Source organism: Natator depressus, chromosome 1 (assembly GCF_965152275.1).
Source record: "Natator depressus isolate rNatDep1 chromosome 1, rNatDep2.hap1, whole genome shotgun sequence".
Taxonomy (NCBI): domain Eukaryota; kingdom Metazoa; phylum Chordata; order Testudines; family Cheloniidae; genus Natator; species Natator depressus.
In genome coordinates, this window is record NC_134234.1 from 259,960,674 (window position 1) to 259,976,480 (window position 15,807).

The window sequence follows — 15,807 nt, forward strand, 5'->3', positions numbered from 1 at the left end:
CAGACAGAGAAGATCCTTGCAAAAAATAGGTTTCTCTTACTCCAAAATGTAAAATCCAATCCCTTCCCAAACTCTTCAGATGTCAGAATTTTACTGCAAAGAACATTATTACAAATCACTGGTGTCATAAATACCTTTTATGATGCGTGGACACATTTCATAGCATTTATGAAGTATATAATTTTATTTCTAATGTCTAGTGACATGATAAACTTCCCTGATTTTCAGTCTCATTTATCAAGATCACCAGCACTCCTTGATCAAATTATGGTCTGGTATGGTACAACAAAGTGTATGCTATTCCTTATATAATATATGGAAAAGCATAATCCCATCTGTAAGCAGTTGATGTTTTTAGAAGTTATCTTCTAGTTTAAATTGAAAACATGCTTATAAAAATGTTGCAGTTCTGCGTTTAATAATACTAATCAGTCATATGTAAAAAATCATTTATTTAAGCACCATATTGTATTCAATATATACAGCTTGTGCATGTGTCCTCTGTTGCCATGTAGTAATCTAGTAGAACCTCAGTGTTACAAACACCTCAGGAATAGAGGTTGTTCACAACTCTGAACGAAACATTATGGTTCTTTCAAAAGTTTACAACTGAACATTGACTTAATACTGCTTGAAACTTTACTATGCAGAAGAAAAATGCTGCTTTTAACCAATTTAAATGAAACAAGACAAACAGTTTCCTTACCTTGTCAAAAACATTTTTTTAAAAACTTTCCCTTTATTTTTTGATAGTTTATGTTTAACACAGTACTGTATTTGCCTGTGTGTGTGTGCTGCTGCCTGATTCTATACTTCTGATTTCAAATTAGGTTTGTGGTTGACCGGTCAGTTCGTCACTCTGAGGTTTGTAACTCTGAGGGTCTACTGTACTAAACAACTATGCACATGGGCTTGCTTATGTGCGCAAAGTGGAAGTAAGGCACGACTATTCTGATTTGTTAGTGTATAATACCCAAAGGTAGCTAAATGACTGCATGAAGTGAAAGACAGTGGAGAACCAGGCCCATACATCTCTAGTTTTAGCTGATACTTATAGTAACATTAAAAAAAAGCTGAAAAAATTGAAACAAGCAATGGAATCCTGGTGCATAGGGTGTGCTGTTGTCTAGAGGAAGAGGGGCCAGGGCCACAATGTATGCACTATGGTGATTCTGTGTGGCACTACTGCACCTCGTCTTGGGTTGCTGTAGTTTAGGAACTTAAAGCTACTTTGCCATTGGACTGTGAGATTTGTGGTGTGCATCTATAAGATGTAGAACTAAATTACACCCACTGTCTTTTATATGAGAAGTAACATTAAACTCCTTACCACTTATGACCACTAAAGATTCCATTGCAATTTTTGCAAGATCCGGAGTGTTGGCCTCAGTCTCCTGGCCAAATTCCAATATAAATAAATTACATTCTTCCTACTTACATTCCTCTTGCAACTTCAGTTGGGTACAGTACACTTCCTGGTCTTAACTGTCATGAAGTATTGTGGTATACTGTTAAACAGCTGTCACATTCCACTCTAGAGTTAACTGCATTTCAGTGATGAGTGACATGATTAATATAAGAATAGCAGTTAGTAAAAGTGAACTGTAAAGGAAAAAAATACAATTTGTGCTCTTTTATAAAGATATAAAAAAGTCCTGAAAATACTGTTATCCTCACAGAAAAAGGTGTTTTTCCCTCCCTCCTTTTTTTTGTAGCATCCGAAATAAAAAGGTTTGTTTTCCCAGTTTCTACTGAAATTGTCCTTGGACACTAGAGGACTAGAATTTCATCCTTCTCAACCCTTCATCTGAAGGGGCAGATTAATTTTTCACAAGAAGATCTTTTCTCCTCACTGTTTGTCAGGTGTACAAGTTATTCAGTTGGCCACAAACATCCTCTAGAAAAATGCAGGCTATACAAAACCTGACTTCTAATGTAAATAAACAAGCTGGGAGGTGGAATAAAAGGCAATAAGGGAGAGAACAAAAATTAAAAAATCCAAACACCCTAACTCTGAAGTCTTTTTTATACATTGGTTGCACTTACAAAGATGCTACTGGTTTGATATTTGGTTAAAAACTTTCTAAACTGACTAATTTTATGTAATTACAGTATAGTTACACGGTTATGCTTTTTGATACCTTAATTACCACTAATTCAGATGATCAGAAGTTTCACTATGTGAATGGGAATAATTACAGTGTAAATTCAATGTAGTAAATATACCTGAATTCTAATAGTTCCAGATGGGTAATAATGAATTCAGCCATGTAATTTGTTCATCTTCTGGATACATGAATTATTGGCAATTAAGTATCAGAAAGCACAACCACAGTGTAATTACACTGTAACTGGAATGAAACTACACTGTGATTAGTCATTGTATTAAGACATCAACTGATATTCTCTATACTTAAAATGAGAAGCACTGTTAGAAGTTTTTTATGTACAAAAAAGGGTACAAGCTTTTTTTCCTCTTTGCATGACACCCTTGAAGATTCAGACGGCAGCTTCATTCTAGCCTCTATTTTCAGTTGCTTGCAACTAGTTTAAAAAAAAAAAAAAAGTGGTCTCGTGCAGAAATGCCACATTTCTGGCATTAGCTTAAGGTCTAAAGTTTAACCAAAATCTATAGAGCCACTCAATTATTCAAGTTTGAAAAAATGTTTTCTCCGTGAAAAATGTATTCCAAACTTTTCGTGTGTTTGCTTCAAAAATGGCTAAGTTTTAGAACCTCAAGCTTGTAATTCTGATAGTCTTTAAAACAAAACAAAAAAGAAGTCACTATGGTGTCTTTGAAAAATAATTGTAACATTGGAAGGTTAATGTTTCTCATTGGTAAATATTCAATATGTTATTTCAACAAATTTATTATTGTGATTATTTTTTGTATGATGGCAGTTCCCAAAAGGTCCCCACTAAGATTGGTGTCCCATTGTGCTAGGGAGTGAACCAACAGAGTTAAAGACAATCCCTAGCCCACACTGCACACAGACTAAGGCAGTGGTTCTCAAACTATTGTACTGGTGACCCCTTTCACATAGCAAGCCTCTGAGTGTGACCCCCTTATAAATTAAAAACACTTGTTTATATATTTAACACCACTATAAATGCTGGAGACAAAGTGGGGTTTGGGGCAGAGGATGACAGCTTGTGACCCCCCATGTAAGAACCTCATGACCCCCAGTTTGAGAACCCCTGGTCTATGGGCACATCTACACTAGTGACTCTACACATGTCCTCACATGTAGTTGTGCCAAACTCCCTTACTGTCCCCCTCTAAACCCCAGCAGTATGTGTCTGAAGATAAGTATAGGGCAAGTAAGCTAGAGTTCCTAAGGTAAGTACATGCCTCAGGCTGTGGCATGGCCCTGTACCCCTGCCGGTGTGCAATGGGGATGGAGGCAAGGGGCGAGTACCAGGTCTTGAATTTCAATAGTCCTCCTCCCCCATTCCCACAATGCACTGAACCCTTTTCTGTCTGACCCTTACCCGATCTATAACGGTCCCTGTCCCCAGCCCGTTGCCACCAGTAGTAGTGAGCTGCAGTGACCACATCAGTCTTCCACTCCATTCCTTTGATCAGTACAAGAGAACATACATCCTGCTCTGAGAGTAGCTGCTTGGTCCACTGACCACAATCAGGTGCTGATCAATGTGTGGTCAGAGTACACTGTCCTCCATGACTTCCCCCGGGTCGCCAGGAATATCAACTTCTACCAGGAAATATCACAGATTGGAGCAGGTGGGCACTGAGCAGACCCTGTCCCAGTGCCAGAAATGCATCAAGCACTTGAGGCTCCTGTACAGAAGGACAAAGGCCTTGAACAGCCACTCTGGGAGGGTGTGTTGCACATGCCCATTTGACGACAAGCTGGAGCAGGTGGTCTCAATGGCTCCCAGTACAGAGCCTGAAATGGCTCGTGACCCCCTCCTCAACCCTGCCGGCCTTATTGTCTGTCATGGCAATGACAATGAGGGCCAGACTGAGGAGACAGCAGGGACCATGGAGGATGGCCCGAAAGATCCAGAGGATGAGGATCATGTGATTCTGCACCACTATCTGGGGACTCCAGTTGAGGAAGATTCCCCTTTCCCCCAACAACGAACCTGAGGAAGAAACTGAGTCTCGGCAAGAACCAGAACCAAGCTGGTAAGTTGCAATGGAGTCCTACCCTTCCTGCCAATATCCCATCTTGTTCTGCTGCTACATTCCTGATTTTAAGCCCAGCCTCCACTCCACCCTAAAATGGTCCCCAAGCAAGACATGGCTATAAATCAGTGGTTTAATTGATTTCCCATGAACCACTCTTATGCATTTGTCAGAAACTATAAAACAGATTATTAAGGAACAATCATTGTGCTCCTGTGTCTGTGCATTTCTTGGCCAGCAAACAGGCAGCAATGGTCCCAGGGCTATATGCAGCAGAGGAATGATGTGGCCAGGTTTAGGAAGGTCCTGGCTGAGGATGGGACAATTTTAGAAAACTTATAGTTGATTGTCTAAAGTTAGTAATAGTAGCTGTCTTTTGTTCTTTGGAAGATTTCACTGTTTCAGTGTTTCTCCCACTTGCCCCATTCCTACTGCCTCTTTACAATGGGAGCTGTATGGAAGGAGAGAGGAGGGGTTGAGGTGCAGGGGAGGTTACGTCTGAGAAGGGGAAGGGAACACTTTGACTGGCTGAGGAAAAGTTAGTCATGACAATCTCCTTTCTCCCTTGGAAGCTTACACAATTGTTACAGTTCCTGACCCTGTTGTCTGGCCTGTTCCCACACTGAGGCATACTGCACGTTAGGGGAAACAGGGATGGGAGAAGGATCCGGTCTGGCGGTTCCATAAACACAGTGCAATGTCCCTTTGTAGTAGTGAGGCCAGGGGCTTGTGGTGCTGATCTGAAACTTCAGAGAACAAAATCAAGTTGTGGTTTGTCTCTTTCTTTCCCTGTCTGTTTCTTCATTGTTAGGCAGCCACAGGGGCAGGATTTTCTGGTGATGCCATTTGTGTGGGGGGTGGGGGCGGAGGAAGAGGCGGGGGTGTGTGTGTGTGTACAGTTTTTGTGGTTTGCATCTCCCTTTGCATGGAAACTCAGTATGCTAGCTGAGAATATAGTCAAATCTCCAAGTCCTGTAAGCATATTTCAGTAAATTTCTGGTGTAGCAGAAAGTCCAGCTGGGTCTTGAGGTTCAACGGTAGTGCAAATCTGCTTTTTCATGGCTGACCAACCCCTCCATTCAGCAATGTGCAGAAGGGGGACCATTAGCAGAAGCATCTCTCTGGTATATAGGGTTGCCAACTTTCTGACTGCAGAAAACTGAACACCCTTACCCCACCCCTGCCCTGTCCCTTCCCCAAGGCCCCACCCCCAACTCACTCCATCCCCTCCCCCACTCTGTCGCTCGCTCTCCCCCACCCTCGTTCACTCGCTCATTTTCACTGGGCTGGGGCAGGGGATTGGGGGCAGGAGGGGACTCCGGGCTGGGGCCGAAGGGTTCAGACTGTGGGAGGGAGCTCCAGGCTGTGGCAGGGGGTTTGGGTGTGGGAGGGGATATGGGCTCTGGACTGAGGGTGTGGCCTGGGGTGGGGCCAGTAATGAGGGGTTCAGGGTGTGGGAGGAGCCACTGCCCCAGCCCAGAGCGTTAGGGGGTGTGGGCTCCAGCTGGGGGTGCAGGCTCTAGGGTGGGGCCGGGGATGAGGGGTTTGGTGTGCAGGAGGGGACTCTGGACTGGGCTTGAGGGGTTCGGAGCGCAGGAGGAGGTGAGGGGTGCAGGCTCCAAGTAGCGCTTACTTCTCGGGAAGTGGCCAGCGTGTCCCTCTGGCTCCTAGGCCTTATTGGAAATCCTGGGAGGTTGGCGGGCGCAAGTCTGCCCACTTCTAAAGGCCCCTCCCCCAGTCTATCAGGAGGGACCACTGGACCCAGGAACCAAATGAATACAGGGGATAGCTAACGAAAAACAGGGTTGGGAGTTGTGGTCAGAGGTTCAAAATGAGGTGTGGCTCCTAGGCAGCAGCTTGGCCCTGTCTGCAGGTGCTGCCCCTGCAGCTCCCACTGGCCGCAGTTCTCGGCCAATGGGAGCTGCAGAGCCGGCGCTTTGGGTGGAGGTAGTGCGCGGAGCCCCCCTGGCTGCTTCTGGAAGCTGTGCAGAGCTGGTCGCTGCAGCCCACCGGACTTTTAGCAGCCCGGTCAGCTGTGCTGACTGGAGCAGCCAGGGTCCCTTTTCAATCAGGCATTCCGGTTGAAAACCAGACATCTGGCAACCCTGTTGGCATACATTGCTAGATCTCCGCCACTGGAGTAGAAAGCCACTTCTCTTTTTCATTCTGGTACCTTGAAAACTGTGATGTTCTCCTATCTTTAAAGAAAAAATTGCAAATGGTAACAGTCCCTGGAAGAAACTGCCACCCACAACTCCCGAGACACTATGAACATGTTAATTTTAGAAAACATTAGTACATGTATCTTACCATTAGTAGCCTCTGCTCTTTCCTCAGGGGCTGCAAAAGTTGTCTGAGGAGCAAAGACAGTTATACAATCACATTCCTGGAATGCTAAGAAGTATCAATACTGTGGCCTTCTACAGCAAAATTATGTTATGTGGGGGGATTTCTTGGCTTCTTCCAAAGGAAAAAGTATATAATTCTACTATAGTCTTTGAATTGGCAAGACTTTCAGCTCCCAAGAGGGAAAACATTCCACCAGGAGGGCAGGAGTAGCATCCCAGAGACAGTAGAAGCTGGTGGTGAAGGACCCTGGAAGAGCTGCTCAAAAGGGATGGACAGGAGGAACCAGGAGCAATTTGAGTTCCTCAGGGCACAGAAGGAGCTGGCTCTTCAGCAGGAAGAGACACTGATGAATTGGTTTATGGAACTGGAAGCACACCACAGGGTACAGGAGCATGCCATAATGGAGAGGCACACAAAACTAGTGGCAGAACAAGTTCACGGTCCCCCTGCTGCTGTGGCTACTGCATATCTATGAATGGCTACCACCTCCCCTTCCAGGATGCTGCAGAAGGGGGCGACCCAACATGCCAAGTGACCATGAGGAGCCTGCAGGATTCCTGGGACCACATCCTCCACAGGAACCCAAAACTCCTCACAGGGGAACATCCACGAACATCCAGGAGGGGAATGATGATCCTGGGGGAATCCCTGAAGCTCACCAAGTGTCTGCCTCCCAAACCCCGCACAGGAAACATCCCTGTTTGACCCCAAGAACAATTTCCACCCCCATCATTCCCCTCCTTTTTGGGAGGAAGGGGAGGGCAAGGGGATGGGTTCAGACATTTGGCCATTATTCATAGATTTAGTGCCATTATGTTCTGTTGATTTACATTTCCTTTTAAAAATATTTCAGGTATTTGTTCCAATACTTTTAATACATTTTATAGTTTCCTTGACTTGTGTGTGGACCCTCCTTCCTAAGTATGATGAAGGTCTGATGTTTTCAGGTTCAGAAATGGGCCCCATAATTCACAGCACAAACTGCAATGGTATAATTGTCTGGTGCCACTATGTTTCAAACACTTTTCTGTCCATCCCTCCCCCCAACCACACACACACACACACACTTGCAGGTTAAGAAACATCTGAAGTCCCAAGGATGCATGGGAAGGTTGGGGAAAGTACATTGTTAGGAGCTTACAGAAAGCACTGGTAGTTCTAAAAGCACCAACCTCACAACACAGAAAATGGGCAGATAAGTGTCTTTATGGTTTAGTTTACATACAGAAAAATGTAGCACAATTAAAGGAACAATACAAGCCTCTGTCACAAACCACTGATTGAATGTCCCCTCCAAATCTTGACCGGTTTCAACCTTATTAGAGATTACTGCTCCATAACAACTGCTAAGTGTAGTTAGGACTGCCAACAATGAACAGTGGGGGGAAAAAAGAATAGATGAAACAAAGAACAACAACAATAAAAATGTTGATAAGGTAATTAAGACAGATTGAGTGATCCCAGTAAAGGTTTGTTTAAAAAACTGTTAACATTTAAGACAAAAGCATCCCACAATGACTGCATTACAACTCAGCCCCCACCCTCCACAGCAGAAAACCAACCCAAAGGTGATAAGCCAGTGGAGATGCCCTGTTACAATTGCCTGTAATGGGTGAATAGTCACAGGAATTAAAGGCTAATGACTGGCTACAGGGGGGAAGGCACTCCAAAAAACTATGCAGCCCCACAAGTATGTGCCAATATTCCCTTGCATGCTTTTCTAGCAGCTGTGCAGGGTGTGAAGTTGTCCCTCAGCATAGGTAGATGTCCCCTTTGTTCCCCTGCTGTGCCAACATGTGTGCACATCTGGCATCCCTGATTTCCCTTTCCCACTGGGAACCAGGACCAGTGCACATGTGGGTGCGATACAGCTGCCTGTACAGAGTTTGTAAATCAGACTTGTTTCAGAGTAGCAGCCGTGTTAGTCCGTATTCGCAAAAAGAAAAGGAGTACTTGTGGCACCTTAGAGACTAACACATTTATTTGAGCATAAGCTTTCGTGAGCTACAGCTTACTTCATGGGATGCATACTGCAATCAGACTTGTCCTGTGCCCACTGGAGTTGGAAGCACTCTCCATTACATTCACAAAAGTTACGGCGTGTGCAGCAGATTATTATGCACATGGCATTGGCCACATTGGCATCCAGATGGGTGCATGGGCAACACCAACAAGATTTCAACAAACATGCACTCCACATTCTGCAGTTTGAGTTTGTGATTGGATTCCCTTTTTCCAGGGTCACTGATGTCAGGGTATGGTTTCCAAGTTAGGAACAAGTATAAAATAAAAGTTGGCACAGCCAAACCAAAGAGAACCATATCAGTTCTGGAGAATAAAGTTCCTTCTTCCCCCTTCAAATACAATCCCGTTCTCCTCAGCACCCTGGCATCACAAACCTTTCCAGTGTTTCCCACATTGGTATTTAGGAATCTGCCCCTGTGGTCCACCAAGCCTTGAAGAACCAGTGAACCTTTTTAGCTCACATATTCACTCACCCCTTTTGGATGGCAAAGTATTGGGATGTGTGTGCCGTCAACGGCCCCTGTACAGTTCAGAAACTCCATCCTCTGAAATCGAGCTATTATTTCCAGAACTTTGCTTACAGTAACCATCCCTGGGGTAGATCACAGTGCCTCGCAAACCTGCACAACATTGACCCCGACAATGGATTTTCCAACCTCAAAGTAGTTTGCAATTAACCTATAACAGTTTGGTGTCGCCAACTTTCACAAAGCAACAGCCACCCACTTCTCCACTGGTATGGGTTCCTTGAATCAAGTGTTCTGGTGCTGGGGGCACAAGCTCGTCACATGGCTCCAAGGAAGTCTGTTTCCTCACTTGGAAGTTCTGAAGCCATTGCTGGTCATCCCATATTTCCAAAATTATGTGATCCCACCACATCTGGTTTTCCTGAACCAGAAGTGACAGTCCACCCGAGGGCATACTGTGGCAATATCAATATTCACCATATCTGTTCCCTGGGACCCAAATGGATTGTCATTCCTCCTCAAGGTCAGCTGTCTTTGGCGTGTCAGAAAGTTCTGCCCAAATTCCATCCTGCATCTCACCAATTGCTTACTCCATTGCATAAACATTTGTCCTGTAATAAGCAGAAGCAGAATCACATTATCATCCAGTTGCTCCATTTGTTCCACCCAGCTAAGCAAGAGGGAGACATGAGCAGGAACTGCCATTGGCAGAGTACCGACGACACACACAAAAGTAATTCCTAGAATGTCTCCCTGTGACGCACAGAACCCTGGGATACTGCCTCTGAGAGGGTAGAGTTAACCTCATATAACAGCAGCAGCAGCGTGGACATGGGTATACACGTGTACACAGTGTTATACCTGTGTCAAAGACAACATAAGTGGAACATATGTGAGCATGTACACTGTCTAGTAACCAAGCTTGCGCGCTGGTGTAGACATAGCCTAAATAAACAAGATATACACAAAGTTGGAGGGGAAAGGACATAACATGCAAGCAGAAGTAGAGTAATTCCACACTTTAGTTCTCCCTTTGTTTTTAAAATTTTGGGTGTGTTTTTTTAATTTTACTATATATGTAAATAAAACATGCAATATAGGACAAGGGCATGACAGAAGGGAAGATAGGAAGGGATTAGTGACATGAAAATCAAAGGAAGAGAGGTAAGGGGGATGGAAGAGGAAAGAATGGACAGGAGCATGAAGGACAGGTGGAGCAAGACTGAAGTGAGAAGACGGAGGGGGAAGAGCAAGCAGCCAATCAGCACAGAAGAGGAGAGAATGTTCAGAGTAAAAAGTCTGATGATGTCATCAGTGTCCATGTTGAAACTGCTTCTACAGCTGCTCCTGCATCCTGCCTGCTTCAATCTGTGGCTGACTCTGCCTTGAACAATGTTTATCCATCCCTTCCCCTAGCCAACATAGCTTTGGAGGCAATGGAGGATTGTGGGGGCCTGGGAAGAGGAAAGAGTCTCATCTCCGGGGACACGGGTGGTGCGGGATAGTGATTTTGCCCAATTGCAATGCTAAAGTGGAACTGAAAATAAACAGATAAAGAAAAAACACTTATTTCACTGCAGTTCTGCTTCTGCACAACTTTAGGATAAAAATAGAAATGTACCGTTAAAGGAGTCAGGATGTGCATTTCCCATTGAGGATGTGTTTACAACTACAATTCTGCTTGTGTGCAAATCCCATCCGCCAGCACAGAATGAATTAACATCATGTTCCCCCTACTTTCTCTTTCTTTAAATGGAAAATATTAATGCAAAAACTGATGGCTAAATACTGCCCTGTATTACACTGTTGCATTTATGGAGAAGATGGTAGTTTAAAAGGTTCTTTTCCCACTAGCATTTCCAAACAAGAGCATGGTGGGACATCAACCTACTGTGCAAGAGCCTAGGGAGGGGTTCACCAGGTACTGTGCAGACATTGCCTCAAGATGAATTGATCTATAGACTAAGGGGCACGGTCAGGTCACCAGCTTCCCAGTGCATGCGCTCGTGTTGATATGAGCTACATGCAGTGCAGCCATGTTAATCCATCTACAAATGCACCCATCAGTGAGGTATCGGAGCACAGTATTGCTTAGCAGTATTTCTGATTACTGTACTATTATTATATGCGTGTATTAATGGCTTCATTAGATGCAATATAACTGAGTTTACATTGCTGTGGAAATCTTAATTTTTAATTTAATGACTTGTGTGTGTAAACTTTCAACCTTAAAACTGTACCCCGTCCCCCCACGCACACACATTTTTGTATAGTACTTTTCTCCCTTCTGAATGAAAGATGTCATATGCATGTAATATATTATTGATCATTATTACATGGGAGGGCCTGTTCATTACTGTATACACGAATCTATAATATGAGCACTTTGAACTTATAATAGCACCTCTCATCCAAAGACCTCAAAGCATTTTATAACGGGGGTAGCCGTGTTAGTCTGTATCCACAAAAACAACGAGGAGTCCGGTGGCACCTTAAAGACTAACAGATTTATTTGGGCATAAGCTTTCGTGCGTAAAAAACCCACTTCATTTTATAGACATTATACTATGCAATATGCCGCTGCAGCAGGTAAGTATTATACTAATCTTACACATAGGTCAGTGATAAAAAGAGATGAAGTGGCTTGTCCAAGGTCATACAGCAAATCATTTACAGAATCAGGAACAGAATGCAGGAGTCTTGCCATCCAGCAAAATCCTTTACTGAAGCCACTAGACCACACTACCTCCCTTTACTTGTCATTTCAAAAAGCCACAAGCCATGCATGAACAAAAAACCAGAAACTGAAAGGAGACTGGCTTGTGGAATCTAGACTCTTCACAAAGGACAGAAGTTGCCTGTCCTTCAGATAAACTGCCCTCACGATATAGAGACAAACAGTGTTGCTGTTTTCAGGGGCATCTAAAAGTTTGGAAGATGACTTCTATGAGCTGGGTTACTAAGATCTCAGAAGAGTATGGTGTATTCTTCACACCTGTATCCATATTATTTTCAGGAGATGGGGTGACATCAGATTAAGCAGCAAAAGGCTGGGTTGACACTTGTATGGGAGACTTACTGCCCACTCCCCCAAAAGCCAATATGTTCCCTTAGCCATTATTCTCCTCCTCTGATAGCGTGATGACATTTCTATAACACATTTTGCACCTGAAAGACAAAGTACTTGAAGACATATAGTCTATATAAAGGGAATACCGGTTATGAAATCGAGCCATTTCTGAGGAGAAACAGTACTTGAATAGTGCACAGCAATCACACAAAAATATAGGGCAAATAATAAAAAATGTATTCAGTTGAAAGGACAGGGGATTTTAGATAGAGGTGGACAGAATGTAAATACTGTAATTGAAATTTGGCTGGGACACAGAGTTTAACACCTCTACCCTTGTGCAAAATTCATGAGATCTTGAAGGTTATAAGGAATAGCCAGCATGGATTTGTGAAGAACAAATCATGAGAAACCTAATTTTCTTCTTTGACAGGATTATTAGGAAAGCAGTAAACATGATATATCTTGATTTTAGTATGCCTTTTGACACAGTCCCGCATGACAGTGTCATAAGCAAAACTAGAAAAGGAGTACTTGTGGCACCTTAGAGACTAACCAATTCATTTGAGCATAAGCTTTCGTGATTTCGTGAGCATAAGCTACAGCTCACTTCATCGGATGCATAAAGTGGAAAATGCAGTGAGGATACACACAGACCATGAAAAAATGGGTGTTTATCACTTCAAAAGGTTTTCTCTCCCCCCACCCCACTCTCCTGCTGGTAATAGCTTATCTAAAGTGATCATTCTCCTTACAATGTGTATGATAATCAAGGTGGGCCATTTCCAGCACAAATCCAGGGTTTAACAAGAACGTCTGAGGAACAGTGGGGGGGGGGGGGGCAGGGGTAGGAAAAAACAAGGGGAAATAGGTTACCTTGCATAATGACTTAACCACTCCCAGCCTCTATTCAAGCCTAAGTTATATATAAGCAAACTAGGGAAATGTGATCTAGATGACATTACTATAAAGTGGGTGCACAACTGGTTGAAATACCTTATTCAAAGGGTAGTTTCCAATGATTTCATGTCAAACTGGGAGGGCATATCTACTAGGGCCCCTCAGGCATCAATCCTGGATCTGGTACTATTCAATAATGTCATTAATGACTTGGATAATGGAGTGGAGAGTATTCTTATAAAATTTGCAGAGGACACCAAGCTGGGAGGGTTGCAAGTAGTTTGGAGGCCAGGATTAAAATTCAAAATGACCTTGACAAATTAGAGAATTGTTCTGAAATCAACAGGATTCAATTCAATAAAGACAATCTCCCCTCCGCAGTTAGGGAAGCCCATTTGTGCAAAGCCATCCACAATGTCATGCACGTTGCCCAGAGTCACGGTCTTTCGGAGCAGGATGCGATTAATGGCCCTGCGCACTTCCATCAACAGGACTCCAACGGTCGACTTTCCCACTCTGAACTGGTTAGCGACCTATCGGTAGTCTGGAGTAGCCAGCTTCCACAGTGCAATCGCCATGCGCTTCTCCAGTGAAAGGGCAGCTCTCATTCCTGTGTCCTTGCGCTGCAGGGCTGGGGCGAGCTCGTCACACAGTCCCATGAATGTGGCTTTCCTCATGAGAAAGTTCTGCAGCCACTGCTTGTTAACCCAGACGTGCAGGACGATGTGATCCCACCACTCAGTGCTTGTTTCCCGAGCCCAAAAGCGACGTTCCACTGTGGTCAGCACCTCCAGGAATGCCACAAGCAATCTCGTGTCGTAGCTACTACGTGTGGCGAGATCAATGTCGCACTCCTCTTGCCTTTGTAGTTTAAGGAATAACTCCACTGCCACTCGTGACATGTTGGTCAGAGCGAGCAGCATACTGGTCAACAGTGCGGGATCCATTCCTGCAGCCAGAAAGAGGCAGGGCAGGGCGCGCAGTACACAAGCTGCTGAAAGATGGCGCCAAATGTGGATGGAAGCACAGGGATTGCTGAGATGCGAAGCGATGCATCATGGGGCATTGGGACTGGACGCAGGATGCCCCCCCACCTTCCCACAAGCCTTAGCGGCAAAAGAGGAAGAGGTGCTCTGGGGGATAGCTGCCCAGAGTGCACCGCTCTGAATAGCGCTGCAAGTGTGAACACGCTATTGCGCAGGCAGCTGTCAGTGTGAACACACAACAGCGGTTTCCCTTCTGCGCTCCCTGAGCGGCGCGGTAACTGCCGGCGCTGTAACTTTGCAAGTGTAGACATGCCCCTAGATATAAAAGGCTCTATATCTCATTCACACCACCCACAAATCAGAGACTACCCGTGCCTGCCGATAAGGGGGGGGGGGAGGGCAGAGTGAAGGCAGCCGGCTTCAGCGGTGTTACTGAGCATGCTCAGTCTCTGTGAGCATGCTCAGTGCAAGCCAAGCAGCAAATCTGGGGGGCACATGACCCTGCATCCCCCCTCCCCCATGCGTTGCCTCTGCCACAAAGCAATCCAGTCATCTTAAAATATTTTCAAAAAATAACTCCTAGGATCCAAGACCTTGGTTGGCAGATTTTCAGGATAGATCATTTGTTTTATGCATTGTGTTTATGATGGAATTACACTGGCTATGCTAAGCAAACCTGGAGCCTTTGGAAAAGCCAGTCAATTGATTCCCCAATGCATACTTCAAGCTTCAATGGGCAAGCCTTCTGATCTTCATCCGCCCCAAACTGTTTTTCTGTGCCTGCTGCAGGGAACAGGATGGGGGGAAATTCAGTTGTAATTCAGTTTGGAGGATAGGGAGTGTTTACACACTGGGACTGGTGATTGTATTTGTGAAGGGAGCTATAGGAGTAATGGATAGAGGTTTCTTGTCAAATCAAAGGGGAAACAACTCCAGCCAGGTCTAGGGTAAAAGGAAAGATTCCCTGGGAGGCTCAAGTTATCACACAGAGCTCTTTAGTCAGGACAAAGCCGCTCATCTTGTTGCGGCACTAATCTTGTTGCAGCATGGGAGCAAGAGAAGTAAACATCAGACTAGAATTTCAACATGCTCCACTCCCTCCTGAGTTTGAGACCCCCCTTCTGCTGAAGATTCAGCAGCACTTGTGTGAGCCAGCCTCAGTGTCAAAAACCTAAGGGAGAAACAGTGTCGAGCAGTTCAGAGCAGTGGCAGATTAATGATTTTGCTGCCCCTAGGCCCCGAAATAATTGCCCCCCCCAGCTCACCTCCGCTCCGCCTCCTCCCCTGAGTGCGCCGCCGGGTCCTGCTTCTCCCCACTCCCTGCCAGTGCTTGTGCACGAAACAGCTTCGCGAAGGAGGGGGGAACGCGGCGTGCTCAGGAGAGGAGGCGGGGCTGGGGCAGGGATTTGGGAAAGGGAACCAATAGGGGCAGGGAGGGGGCGGGGAATGGGAATGGGGATGGGCTGGAGTTGGGGTGGAAGGCGCGAACTGGCACTGGGGGAAGCAGCCTCTGGCTGCTATTATAAATTTGCCGCCCTGCAAATTTGTCGGCCTAGGTGTTAATACGCCACTGGTTCAGAGCTATCACACAATTGTGTATAATCCACTTCTTTAAAGGACTGTGTTAAAGTAATTAAGTAGAATGTTAAATTGTATTGTGCAAGAACCAGAAGGAAACCCTTTCCTGCACAACAATGGAATGCAAGCTGTTCCCCTTCAGACTGCTCTTCCTGTGCAGCTCAACCCTAGGGGCAGGGAGTGGGGAAAGGGAAGAGAAGGAGGGAACTCAGAGGCTGACACTCTGGTTGGCAGGGCTGACTGACAGGAGGGAACCAAATTGGCCATGGCTCAAAAGAG

The 15,807-nt window shown here is 45.0% G+C and overlaps 1 long non-coding RNA gene across 1 annotated transcript; it reads right to left on the reverse strand.

The window, feature by feature from the left end:
• Nucleotides 1-2: 2 nt before the first annotated feature.
• LOC141980494 (uncharacterized) lies at nucleotides 3-14,688 on the reverse strand. Its single transcript, XR_012637570.1, has 3 exons — nucleotides 14,672-14,688; nucleotides 6,464-6,506; nucleotides 3-93 (listed from the first exon to the last, which is right to left on the reverse strand). It is a non-coding gene; the product is annotated as an uncharacterized LOC141980494 (long non-coding RNA).
• Between the last annotated feature and the right edge of the window lie 1,119 nt (nucleotides 14,689-15,807).